The sequence below is a fragment of the Medicago sativa genome, chromosome 2, assembly GCF_051527215.1.
Source record: "Medicago sativa cultivar Bolivia chromosome 2, Bolivia_mono, whole genome shotgun sequence".
NCBI classification, from domain to species: Eukaryota; Viridiplantae; Streptophyta; class Magnoliopsida; order Fabales; family Fabaceae; genus Medicago; species Medicago sativa.
This window is the reverse complement of record NC_140750.1, coordinates 44,415,835-44,429,934: the sequence shown is the minus strand read 5'-3', so window position 1 is coordinate 44,429,934 and position 14,100 is coordinate 44,415,835.

Sequence of the window (14,100 nt, the reverse complement as noted above, 5' to 3'; positions counted from 1 at the left end):
TATTCGGTAAAATGAAAGTATTGGAATGGCCCTTGTCGCGAAAATTTGATTTTGGTATATATGCCTACAAGTTTGATAAATGAGAAGTTTGAACTTGACCATTGACGCGAAACATGAGGCGAAAATGAGATTTTAGCCTATATGGTTAGAAGTTTGATAAAGGTTGAACTTGTCCCTCGATGTCCCATGATGCAAAATATGATATATGAAACTATTTGGTTTTGTATTCGGTAAAATGAAAGTGTATTGGAATGACCCTTGTCACAAAAATGAGATTTTAGCCTATATGGTTAGAAGTTTGATAAATATGAAGGTTGAATTTGTCCCTCGATGTCCTTTGATGCGTAACATAATATTGAACCTATTTGGTTTTAAATTATGTAAATAGAAAGTAATGAGATGATCCTTGCTGCGAAAACGAAATTTTAGCTAATATCGTTACAAGTTTGATAAATATGAAGGTTGAACCCTCGATGGCCCTTGATGCAAAACATGATATGTGAACCTATTTGGTTTCATATTCGGTAAAATGAAAGTATTGGAATGTTCCTTGTCGCGAAAACGAGATTTTAGCCTATATGGTTAGAAGTTTGATAAATATGAAGGTTGAACTTGTCCCTCTATATCCCTTCATGCGAAACATGATATTTGAACCTATTTTGTTTTAAATTTGGTAAATTGAACACATGATTTTTCTCTCCTATCATATTGTTTCTCGATGACTCTTGTCGCAAAAATGATGGTTTTAGCATTTATGGTTACAAATATGATAAATGAGAAGGTTGAACTTGTACCTCGATGTCCCTCGATGCGAAATATGATTTTTAAGCTGAGTTTGTTTGGATTTTGCTAAACTGGAAGTATGAAAATGTGGTTCAATGATCCTCAAACCGAAAATGATTTTAGTTTAATATAAATTTGATAAATAGGAAAGTTAATATTTTGTTTCGATGACTGTTGACGCGAAAATGTGATATTTGATTAAATGGGAAGAAATACGAAGCTTCTTGATTGATGGATCAATCGTTAAATATGCAGTTCTCTCAAGGTTAGTCGTGTAACACTTGTAAATTTAATTTCTTTAATCACCACAACATCTCTCTTTATTCATCTTTTTACCATTTGTTTTAGTTTGTTTAGATATTGAATTTTGTCGTCAAAATATAACCTCTTTCGTATGTTTTGTTTATTTTTTTTATCGATTGTCTTTTGAGTATATAACTTTGGAGTTTTTTTCTTTTTATTTTATTGAGTTATGTCTTCTGTTTGCCGCGAAAAACAGATTTTAGCTTAAACGGTTACATGTTTGATAAATTGGAAGTTTGAACTTGTCCCTCGGTAAATATAAAGTATTGGGATGACCCTTGTCACAAAAACGAGATTTTAGCCTATATGGTTACAAAGTTTGATAAATGGGAAGTTTGAAATTGTCTCTTGATGTCGCTTGATGTGAAACATGATATGTGAACCTTTTTGTTTTTGTATTCTGTAAAATGAAAGTATTGGAATGGCCCTTGTCGCGAAAATTTGATTTTGGTATATATGCCTACAAGTTTGATAAATGAGAAGTTTGAACTTGACCATTGACGCGAAACATGAGGCGAAAATGAGATTTTAGCCTATATGGTTAGAAGTTTGATAAAGGTTGAACTTGTCCCTCGATGTCCCATGATGCAAAATATGATATATGAAACTATTTGGTTTTGTATTCGGTAAAATGAAAGTGTATTGGAATGACCCTTGTCACAAAAATGAGATTTTAGCCTATATGGTTAGAAGTTTGATAAATATGAAGGTTGAATTTGTCCCTCGATGTCCTTTGATGCGTAACATAATATTGAACCTATTTGGTTTTAAATTATGTAAATAGAAAGTAATGAGATGATCCTTGCTGCGAAAACGAAATTTTAGCTAATATCGTTACAAGTTTGATAAATATGAAGGTTGAACCCTCGATGGCCCTTGATGCAAAACATGATATGTGAACCTATTTGGTTTCATATTCGGTAAAATGAAAGTATTGGAATGTTCCTTGTCGCGAAAACGAGATTTTAGCCTATATGGTTAGAAGTTTGATAAATATGAAGGTTGAACTTGTCCCTCTATATCCCTTCATGCGAAACATGATATTTGAACCTATTTTGTTTTAAATTTGGTAAATTGAACACATGATTTTTCTCTCCTATCATATTGTTTCTCGATGACTCTTGTCGCAAAAATGATGGTTTTAGCATTTATGGTTACAAATATGATAAATGAGAAGGTTGAACTTGTACCTCGATGTCCCTCGATGCGAAATATGATTTTTAAGCTGAGTTTGTTTGGATTTTGCTAAACTGGAAGTATGAAAATGTGGTTCAATGATCCTCAAACCGAAAATGATTTTAGTTTAATATAAATTTGATAAATAGGAAAGTTAATATTTTGTTTCGATGACAGTTGACGCGAAAATATGATATTTGATTAAATGGGAAGAAATACGAAGCTTCTTGATTGATGGATCAATCGTTAAATATGCAGTTCTCTCAAGGTTAGTCGTGTAACACTTGTAAATTTAATTTCTTTAATCACCACAACATCTCTCTTTATTCATCTTTTTACCATTTGTTTTAGTTTGTTTAGATATTGAATTTTGTCGTCAAAATATAACCTCTTTCGTATGTTTTGTTTATTTTTTTATCGATTGTCTTTTGAGTTTATAACTTTGGAGTTTTTTTCTTTTTATTTTATTGAGTTATGTCTTCTGTTTGCCGCGAAAAACAGATTTTAGCTTAAATGGTTACATGTTTGATAAATTGGAAGTTTGAACTTGTCCCTCGGTAAATATAAAGTATTGGGATGACCCTTGTCACAAAAACGAGATTTTAGCCTATATGGTTACAAAGTTTGATAAATGGGAAGTTTGAAATTGTCTCTTGATGTCGCTTGATGTGAAACATGATATGTGAACCTATTTGTTTTTGTATTCGGTAAAATGAAAGTATTGGAATGGCCCTTGTCGCGAAAATTTGATTTTGGTATATATGCCTACAAGTTTGATAAATGAGAAGTTTGAACTTGACCATTGATGCGAAACATGAGGCGAAAATGAGATTTTACCCTATATGGTTAGAAGTTTGATAAAGGTTGAACTTGTCCCTCGATGTCCCTTGATGCAAAATATGATATATGAAACTATTTGGTTTTGTATTCGGTAAAATGAAAGTGTATTGGAATGAACCTTGTCACAAAAATGAGATTTTAGCCTATATGGTTAGAAGTTTGATAAATATGAAGGTTGAATTTGTCCCTCGATGTCCTTTGATGCGTAACATAATATTGAACCTATTTGGTTTTAAATTATGTATATAGAAAGTAATGAGATGATCCTTGCTGCGAAAACGAAATTTTAGATAATATCGTTACAAGTTTGATAAATATGAAGGTTGAACCCTCGATGGCCCTTGATGCAAAACATGATATGTGAACCTATTTGGTTTCATATTCGGTAAAATGAAAGTATTGGAATGTTCCTTGTCGCGAAAACGAGATTTTAGCCTATATGGTTAGAAGTTTGATAAATATGAAGGTTGAACTTGTCCCTCTATATCCCTTCATGCGAAACATGATATTTGAACCTATTTTGTTTTAAATTTGGTAAATTGAACACATGATTTTTCTCTCCTATCATATTGTTTCTCGATGACTCTTGTCGCGAAAATGATGGTTTTAGCATTTATGGTTACAAATATGATAAATGAGAAGGTTGAACTTGTACCTCGATGTCCCTCGATGCGAAATATGATTTTTAAGCTGAGTTTGTTTGGATTTTGCTAAACTGGAAGTATGAAAATGTGGTTCAATGATCCTCAAACCGAAAATGATTTTAGTTTAATATAAATTTGATAAATAGGAAAGTTAATATTTTGTTTCGATGACAGTTGACGCGAAAATATGATATTTGATTAAATGGGAAGAAATACGAAGCTTCTTGATTGATGGATCAATCGTTAAATATGCAGTTCTCTCAAGGTTAGTCGTGTAACACTTGTAAATTTAATTTCTTTAATCACCACAACATCTCTCTTTATTCATCTTTTTACCATTTGTTTTAGTTTGTTTAGATATTGAATTTTGTCGTCAAAATATAACCTCTTTCGTATGTTTTGTTTATTTTTTTATCGATTGTCTTTTGAGTTTATAACTTTGGAGTTTTTTTCTTTTTATTTTATTGAGTTATGTCTTCTGTTTGCCGCGAAAAACAGATTTTAGCTTAAATGGTTACATGTTTGATAAATTGGAAGTTTGAACTTGTCCCTCGGTAAATATAAAGTATTGGGATGACCCTTGTCACAAAAACGAGATTTTAGCCTATATGGTTACAAAGTTTGATAAATGGGAAGTTTGAAATTGTCTCTTGATGTCGCTTGATGTGAAACATGATATGTGAACCTATTTGTTTTTGTATTCGGTAAAATGAAAGTATTGGAATGGCCCTTGTCGCGAAAATTTGATTTTGGTATATATGCCTACAAGTTTGATAAATGAGAAGTTTGAACTTGACCATTGATGCGAAACATGAGGCGAAAATGAGATTTTACCCTATATGGTTAGAAGTTTGATAAAGGTTGAACTTGTCCCTCGATGTCCCTTGATGCAAAATATGATATATGAAACTATTTGGTTTTGTATTCGGTAAAATGAAAGTGTATTGGAATGAACCTTGTCACAAAAATGAGATTTTAGCCTATATGGTTAGAAGTTTGATAAATATGAAGGTTGAATTTGTCCCTCGATGTCCTTTGATGCGTAACATAATATTGAACCTATTTGGTTTTAAATTATGTATATAGAAAGTAATGAGATGATCCTTGCTGCGAAAACGAAATTTTAGATAATATCGTTACAAGTTTGATAAATATGAAGGTTGAACCCTCGATGGCCCTTGATGCAAAACATGATATGTGAACCTATTTGGTTTCATATTCGGTAAAATGAAAGTATTGGAATGTTCCTTGTCGCGAAAACGAGATTTTAGCCTATATGGTTAGAAGTTTGATAAATATGAAGGTTGAACTTGTCCCTCTATATCCCTTCATGCGAAACATGATATTTGAACCTATTTTGTTTTAAATTTGGTAAATTGAACACATGATTTTTCTCTCCTATCATATTGTTTCTCGATGACTCTTGTCGCGAAAATGATGGTTTTAGCATTTATGGTTACAAATATGATAAATGAGAAGGTTGAACTTGTACCTCGATGTCCCTCGATGCGAAATATGATTTTTAAGCTGAGTTTGTTTGGATTTTGCTAAACTGGAAGTATGAAAATGTGGTTCAATGATCCTCAAACCGAAAATGATTTTAGTTTAATATAAATTTGATAAATAGGAAAGTTAATATTTTGTTTCGATGACAGTTGACGCGAAAATATGATATTTGATTAAATGGGAAGAAATACGAAGCTTCTTGATTGATGGATCAATCGTTAAATATGCAGTTCTCTCAAGGTTAGTCGTGTAACACTTGTAAATTTAATTTCTTTAATCACCACAACATCTCTCTTTATTCATCTTTTTACCATTTGTTTTAGTTTGTTTAGATATTGAATTTTGTCGTCAAAATATAACCTCTTTCGTATGTTTTGTTTATTTTTTTATCGATTGTCTTTTGAGTTTATAACTTTGGAGTTTTTTTCTTTTTATTTTATTGAGTTATGTCTTCTGTTTGCCGCGAAAAACAGATTTTAGCTTAAATGGTTACATGTTTGATAAATTGGAAGTTTGAACTTGTCCCTCGGTAAATATAAAGTATTGGGATGACCCTTGTCACAAAAACGAGATTTTAGCCTATATGGTTACAAAGTTTGATAAATGGGAAGTTTGAAATTGTCTCTTGATGTCGCTTGATGTGAAACATGATATGTGAACCTATTTGTTTTTGTATTCGGTAAAATGAAAGTATTGGAATGGCCCTTGTCGCGAAAATTTGATTTTGGTATATATGCCTACAAGTTTGATAAATGAGAAGTTTGAACTTGACCATTGATGCGAAACATGAGGCGAAAATGAGATTTTACCCTATATGGTTAGAAGTTTGATAAAGGTTGAACTTGTCCCTCGATGTCCCTTGATGCAAAATATGATATATGAAACTATTTGGTTTTGTATTCGGTAAAATGAAAGTGTATTGGAATGAACCTTGTCACAAAAATGAGATTTTAGCCTATATGGTTAGAAGTTTGATAAATATGAAGGTTGAATTTGTCCCTCGATGTCCTTTGATGCGTAACATAATATTGAACCTATTTGGTTTTAAATTATGTATATAGAAAGTAATGAGATGATCCTTGCTGCGAAAACGAAATTTTAGATAATATCGTTACAAGTTTGATAAATATGAAGGTTGAACCCTCGATGGCCCTTGATGCAAAACATGATATGTGAACCTATTTGGTTTCATATTCGGTAAAATGAAAGTATTGGAATGTTCCTTGTCGCGAAAACGAGATTTTAGCCTATATGGTTAGAAGTTTGATAAATATGAAGGTTGAACTTGTCCCTCTATATCCCTTCATGCGAAACATGATATTTGAACCTATTTTGTTTTAAATTTGGTAAATTGAACACATGCTTTTTCTCTCCTATCATATTGTTTCTCGATGACTCTTGTCGCAAAAATGATGGTTTTAGCATTTATGGTTACAAATATGATAAATGAGAAGGTTGAACTTGTACCTCGATGTCCCTCGATGCGAAATATGATTTTTAAGCTGAGTTTGTTTGGATTTTGCTAAACTGGAAGTATGAAAATGTGGTTCAATGATCCTCAAACCGAAAATGATTTTAGTTTAATATAAATTTGATAAATAGGAAAGTTAATATTTTGTTTCGATGACAGTTGACGCGAAAATGTGATATTTGATTAAATGGGAAGAAATACGAAGCTTCTTGATTGATGGATCAGTCGTTAAATATGCAGTTCTCTCAAGGTTAGTCGTGTAACACTTGTAAATTTAATTTCTTTAATCACCACAACATCTCTCTTTATTCATCTTTTTACCATTTGTTTTAGTTTGTTTAGATATTGAATTTTGTCGTCAAAATATAACCTCTTTCGTATGTTTTGTTTATTTTTTTTATCGATTGTCTTTTGAGTATATAACTTTGGAGTTTTTTTCTTTTTATTTTATTGAGTTATGTCTTCTGTTTGCCGCGAAAAACAGATTTTAGCTTAAATGGTTACATGTTTGATAAATTGGAAGTTTGAACTTGTCCCTCGGTAAATATAAAGTATTGGGATGACCCTTGTCACAAAAACGAGATTTTAGCCTATATGGTTACAAAGTTTGATAAATGGGAAGTTCGAAATTGTCTCTTGATGTCGCTTGATGTGAAACATGATATGTGAACCTATTTGTTTTTGTATTCGGTAAAATGAAAGTATTGGAATGGCCCTTGTCGAGAAAATTTGATTTTGGTATATATGCCTACAAGTTTGATAAATGAGAAGTTTGAACTTGACCATTGATGCGAAACATGAGGCGAAAATGAGATTTTAGCCTATATGGTTAGAAGTGTGATAAAGGTTGAACTTGTCCCTCGATGTCCCTTGATGCAAAATATGATATATGAAACTATTTGGTTTTGTATTCGGTAAAATGAAAGTGTATTGGAATGACCCTTGTCACAAAAATGAGATTTTAGCCTATATGGTTAGAAGTTTGATAAATATGAAGGTTGAATTTGTCCCTCGATGTCCTTTGATGCGTAACATAATATTGAACCGATTTGGTTTTAAATTATGTAAATAGAAAGTAATGAGATGATCCTTGCTGCGAAAACGAAATTTTAGATAATATCGTTACAAGTTTGATAAATATGAAGGTTGAACCCTCGATGGCCCTTGATGCAAAACATGATATGTGAACCTATTTGGTTTCATATTCGGTAAAATGAAAGTATTGGAATGTTCCTTGTCGCGAAAACGAGATTTTAGCCTATATGGTTAGAAGTTTGATAAATATGAAGGTTGAACTTGTCCCTCTATATCCCTTCATGCGAAACATGATATTTGAACCTATTTTGTTTTAAATTTGGTAAATTGAACACATGCATTTTCTCTCCTATCATATTGTTTCTCGATGACTCTTTTCGCAAAAATGATGGTTTTAGCATTTATGGTTACAAATATGATAAATGAGAAGGTTGAACTTGTACCTCGATGTCCCTCGATGCGAAATATGATTTTAAAGCTGAGTTTGTTTGGATTTTGCTAAACTGGAAGTATGAAAATGTGGTTCAATGATCCTCAAACCGAAAATGATTTTAGTTTAATATAAATTTGATAAATAGGAAAGTTAATATTTTGTTTCGATGACTGTTGACGCAAAAATGTGATATTTGATTAAATGGGAAGAAATACGAAGCTTCTTGATTGATGGATCAATCGTTAAATATGCAGTTCTCTCAAGGTTAGTCGTGTAACACTTGTAAATTTAATTTCTTTAATCACCACAACATCTCTCTTTATTCATCTTTTTACCATTTGTTTTAGTTTGTTTAGATATTGAATTTTGTCATCAAAATATAACCTCTTTCGTATGTTTTGTTTATTTTTTTTATCGATTGTCTTTTGAGTTTATAACTTTGGAGTTTTTTTCTTTTTATTTTATTGAGTTATGTCTTCTGTTTGCCGCGAAAAACAGATCTTAGCTTAAATGGTTACATGTTTGATAAATTGGAAGTTTGAACTTGTCCCTCGGTAAATATAAAGTATTGGGATGACCCTTGTCACAAAAACGAGATTTTAGCCTATATGGTTACAAAGTTTGATAAATGGGAAGTTTGAAATTGTCTCTTGATGTCGCTTAATGTGAAACATGATATGTGAACCTATTTGTTTTTGTATTCGGTAAAATGAAAGTATTGGAATGGCCCTTGTCGAGAAAATTTGATTTTGGTATATATGCCTACAAGTTTGATAAATGAGAAGTTTGAACTTGACCATTGATGCGAAACATGAGGCGAAAATGAGATTTTAGCCTATATGGTTAGAAGTGTGATAAAGGTTGAACTTGTCCCTCGATGTCCCTTGATGCAAAATATGATATATGAAACTATTTGGTTTTGTATTCGGTAAAATGAAAGTGTATTGGAATGACCCTTGTCACAAAAATGAGATTTTAGCCTATATGGTTAGAAGTTTGATAAATATGAAGGTTGAATTTGTCCCTCGATGTCCTTTGATGCGTAACATAATATTGAACCGATTTGGTTTTAAATTATGTAAATAGAAAGTAATGAGATGATCCTTGCTGCGAAAACGAAATTTTAGATAATATCGTTACAAGTTTGATAAATATGAAGGTTGAACCCTCGATGGCCCTTGATGCAAAACATGATATGTGAACCTATTTGGTTTCATATTCGGTAAAATGAAAGTATTGGAATGTTCCTTGTCGCGAAAACGAGATTTTAGCCTATATGGTTAGAAGTTTGATAAATATGAAGGTTGAACTTGTCCCTCTATATCCCTTCATGCGAAACATGATATTTGAACCTATTTTGTTTTAAATTTGGTAAATTGAACACATGCATTTTCTCTCCTATCATATTGTTTCTCGATGACTCTTTTCGCAAAAATGATGGTTTTAGCATTTATGGTTACAAATATGATAAATGAGAAGGTTGAACTTGTACCTCGATGTCCCTCGATGCGAAATATGATTTTAAAGCTGAGTTTGTTTGGATTTTGCTAAACTGGAAGTATGAAAATGTGGTTCAATGATCCTCAAACCGAAAATGATTTTAGTTTAATATAAATTTGATAAATAGGAAAGTTAATATTTTGTTTCGATGACTGTTGACGCAAAAATGTGATATTTGATTAAATGGGAAGAAATACGAAGCTTCTTGATTGATGGATCAATCGTTAAATATGCAGTTCTCTCAAGGTTAGTTGTGTAACACTTGTAAATTTAATTTCTTTAATCACCACAACATCTCTCTTTATTCATCTTTTTACCATTTGTTTTAGTTTGTTTAGATATTGAATTTTGTCATCAAAATATAACCTCTTTCGTATGTTTTGTTTATTTTTTTTATCGATTGTCTTTTGAGTTTATAACTTTGGAGTTTTTTTCTTTTTATTTTATTGAGTTATGTCTTCTGTTTGCCGCGAAAAACAGATTTTAGCTTAAATGGTTACATGTTTGATAAATTGGAAGTTTGAACTTGTCCCTCGGTAAATATAAAGTATTGGGATGACCCTTGTCACAAAAACGAGATTTTAGCCTATATGGTTACAAAGTTTGATAAATGGGAAGTTTGAAATTGTCTCTTGATGTCGCTTGATGTGAAACATGATATGTGAACCTTTTTGTTTTTGTATTCTGTAAAATGAAAGTATTGGAATGGCCCTTGTCGCGAAAATTTGATTTTGGTATATATGCCTACAAGTTTGATAAATGAGAAGTTTGAACTTGACCATTGATGCGAAACATGAGGCGAAAATGAGATTTTAGCCTATATGGTTAGAAGTTTGATAAAGGTTGAACTTGTCCCTCGATGTCCCTTGATGCAAAATATGATATATGAAACTATTTGGTTTTGTATTCGGTAAAATGAAAGTGTATTGGAATGACCCTTGTCATAAAAATGAGATTTTAGCCTATATGGTTAGAAGTTTGATAAATATGAAGGTTGAATTTGTCCCTCGATGTCCTTTGATGCGTAACATAATATTGAACCTATTTGGCTTTAAATTATGTAAATAGAAAGTAATGAGATGATCCTTGCTGCGAAAACGAAATTTTAGCTAATATCATTACAAGTTTGATAAATATGAAGGTTGAACCCTCGATGGCCCTTGATGCAAAACATGATATGTGAACCTATTTGGTTTCATATTCGGTAAAATGAAAGTATTGGAATGTTCCTTGTCGCGAAAACGAGATTTTAGCCTATATGGTTAGAAGTTTGATAAATATGAAGGTTGAACTTGTCCCTCTATATCCCTTCATGCGAAACATGATATTTGAACCTATTTTGTTTTAAATTTGGTAAATTGAACACATGCTTTTTCTCTCCTATCATATTGTTTCTCGATGACTCTTGTCGCAAAAATGATGGTTTTAGCATTTATGGTTACAAATATGATAAATGAGAAGGTTGAACTTGTACCTCGATGTCCCTCGAGGCGAAATATGATTTTTAAGCTGAGTTTGTTTGGATTTTGCTAAACTGGAAGTATGAAAATGTGGTTCAATGATCCTCAAACCGAAAATGATTTTAGTTTAATATAAATTTGATAAATAGGAAAGTTAATATTTTGTTTCGATGACAGTTGACGCAAAAATATGATATTTGATTAAATGGGAAGAAATATGAAGCTTCTTGATTGATGGATCAATCGTTAAATATGCAGTTCTCTCAAGGTTAGTCGTGTAACACTTGTAAATTTAATTTCTTTAATCACCACAACATCTCTCTTTATTCATCTTTTTACCATTTGTTTTAGTTTGTTTAGATATTGAATTTTGTCGTCAAAATATAACCTCTTTCGTATGTTTTGTTTATTTTTTTATCGATTGTCTTTTGAGTTTATAACTTTGGAGTTTTTTTCTTTTTATTTTATTGAGTTATGTCTTCTGTTTGCCGCGAAAAACAGATTTTAGCTTAAATGGTTACATGTTTGATAAATTGGAAGTTTGAACTTGTCCCTCGGTAAATATAAAGTATTGGGATGACCCTTGTCACAAAAACGAGATTTTAGCCTATATGGTTACAAAGTTTGATAAATGGGAAGTTTGAAATTGTCTCTTGATGTCGCTTAATGTGAAACATGATATGTGAACCTATTTGTTTTTGTATTCGGTAAAATGAAAGTATTGGAATGGCCCTTGTCGCGAAAATTTGATTTTGGTATATATGCCTACAAGTTTGATAAATGAGAAGTTTGAACTTGACCATTGATGCGAAACATGAGGCGAAAATGAGATTTTAGCCTATATGGTTAGAAGTTTGATAAAGGTTGAACTTGTCCCTCGATGTCCCTTGATGCAAAATATGATATATGAAACTATTTGGTTTTGTATTCGGTAAAATGAAAGTGTATTGGAATGACCCGTGTCACAAAAATGAGATTTTAGCCTATATGGTTAGAAGTTTGATAAATATGAAGGTTGAATTTGTCCCTCGATGTCCTTTGATGCGTAACATAATATTGAACCTATTTGGTTTGAAATTATGTAAATAGAAAGTAATGAGATGATCCTTGCTGCAAAAACGAAATTTTAGCTAATATCGTTACAAGTTTGATAAATATGAAGGTTGAACCCTCGATGGCCCTTGATGCAAAACATGATATGTGAACCTATTTGGTTTCATATTCGGTAAAATAAAAGTATTGGAATGTTCCTTGTCGCGAAAACGAGATTTTAGCCTATATGGTTAGAAGTTTGATAAATATGAAGGTTGAACTTGTCCCTCTATATCCCTTCATGCGAAACATGATATTTGAACCTATTTTGTTTTAAATTTGGTAAATTGAACACATGCTTTTTCTCTCCTATCATATTGTTTCTCGATGACTCTTGTCGCAAAAATGAGGTTTTAGCATTTATGGTTACAAATATGATAAATGAGAAGGTTGAACTTGTACCTTGATGTCCCTTGATGCGAAATATGATTTTTAAGCTGAGTTTGTTTGGATTTTGCTAAACTGGAAGTATGAAAATGTGGTTCAATGATCCTCAAACCGAAAATGATTTTAGTTTAATATAAATTTGATAAATAGGAAAGTTAATATTTTGTTTCGATGACTGTTGACGCGAAAATGTGATATTTGATTAAATGGGAAGAAATACGAAGCTTCTTGATTGATGGATCAATCGTTAAATATGCAGTTCTCTCAAGGTTAGTCGTGTAACACTTGTAAATTTAATTTCTTTAATCACCACAACATCTCACTTTATTCATCTTTTTACCATTTGTTTTAGTTTGTTTAGATATTGAATTTTGTCGTCAAAATATAACCTCTTTCGTATGTTTTGTTTATTTTTTTTATCGATTGTCTTTTGAGTATATAACTTTGGAGTTTTTTTCTTTTTATTTTATTGAGTTATATCTTCTGTTTGCCGCGAAAAACAGATTTTAGCTTAAATGGTTACATGTTTGATAAATTGGAAGTTTGAACTTGTCCCTCGGTAAATATAAAGTATTGGGATGACCCTTGTCACAAAAACGAGATTTTAGTCTATATGGTTACAAAGTTTGATAAATGGGAAGTTTGAAATTGTCTCTTGATGTCGCTTGATGTGAAACATGATATGTGAACCTATTTGTTTTTGTATTCGGTAAAATGAAAGTATTGGAATGGCCCTTGTCGCGAAAATTTGATTTTGGTATATATGCCTACAAGTTTGATAAATGAGAAGTTTGAACTTGACCGTTGATGTGAAACATGAGGCGAAAATGAGATTTTAGCCTATATGGTTAGAAGTTTGATAAAGGTTGAACTTGTCCCTCGATGTCCCTTGATGCAAAATATGATATATGAAACTATTTGATTTTGTATTCGGTAAAATGAAAGTGTATTGAAATGACCCTTGTCACAAAAATGAGAATTTAGCCTATAGTTTGATAAATATGAAGGTTGAATTTGTCCCTCGATGTCCTTTGATGCGTAACATAATATTGAACCTATTTGGTTTTAAATTATGTAAATAGAAAGTAATGAGATGATCCTTGCTGCGAAAACGAAATTTTAGCTAATATCGTTACAAGTTTGATAAATATGAAGGTTGAACCCTCGATGGCCCTTGATGCAAAACATGATATGTGAACCTATTTGGTTTCATATTCGGTAAAATGAAAGTATTGGAATGTTCCTTGTCGCGAAAACGAGATTTTAGCCTATATGGTTAGAAGTTTGATAAATATGAAGGTTGAACTTGTCCCTCTATATCCCTTCATGCGAAACATGATATTTGAACCTATTTTGTTTTAAATTTGGTAAATTGAACACATGCTTTTTCTCTCCTATCATATTGTTTCTCGATGACTCTTGTCGCAAAAATGAGGTTTTAGCATTTATGGTTACAAATATGATAAATGA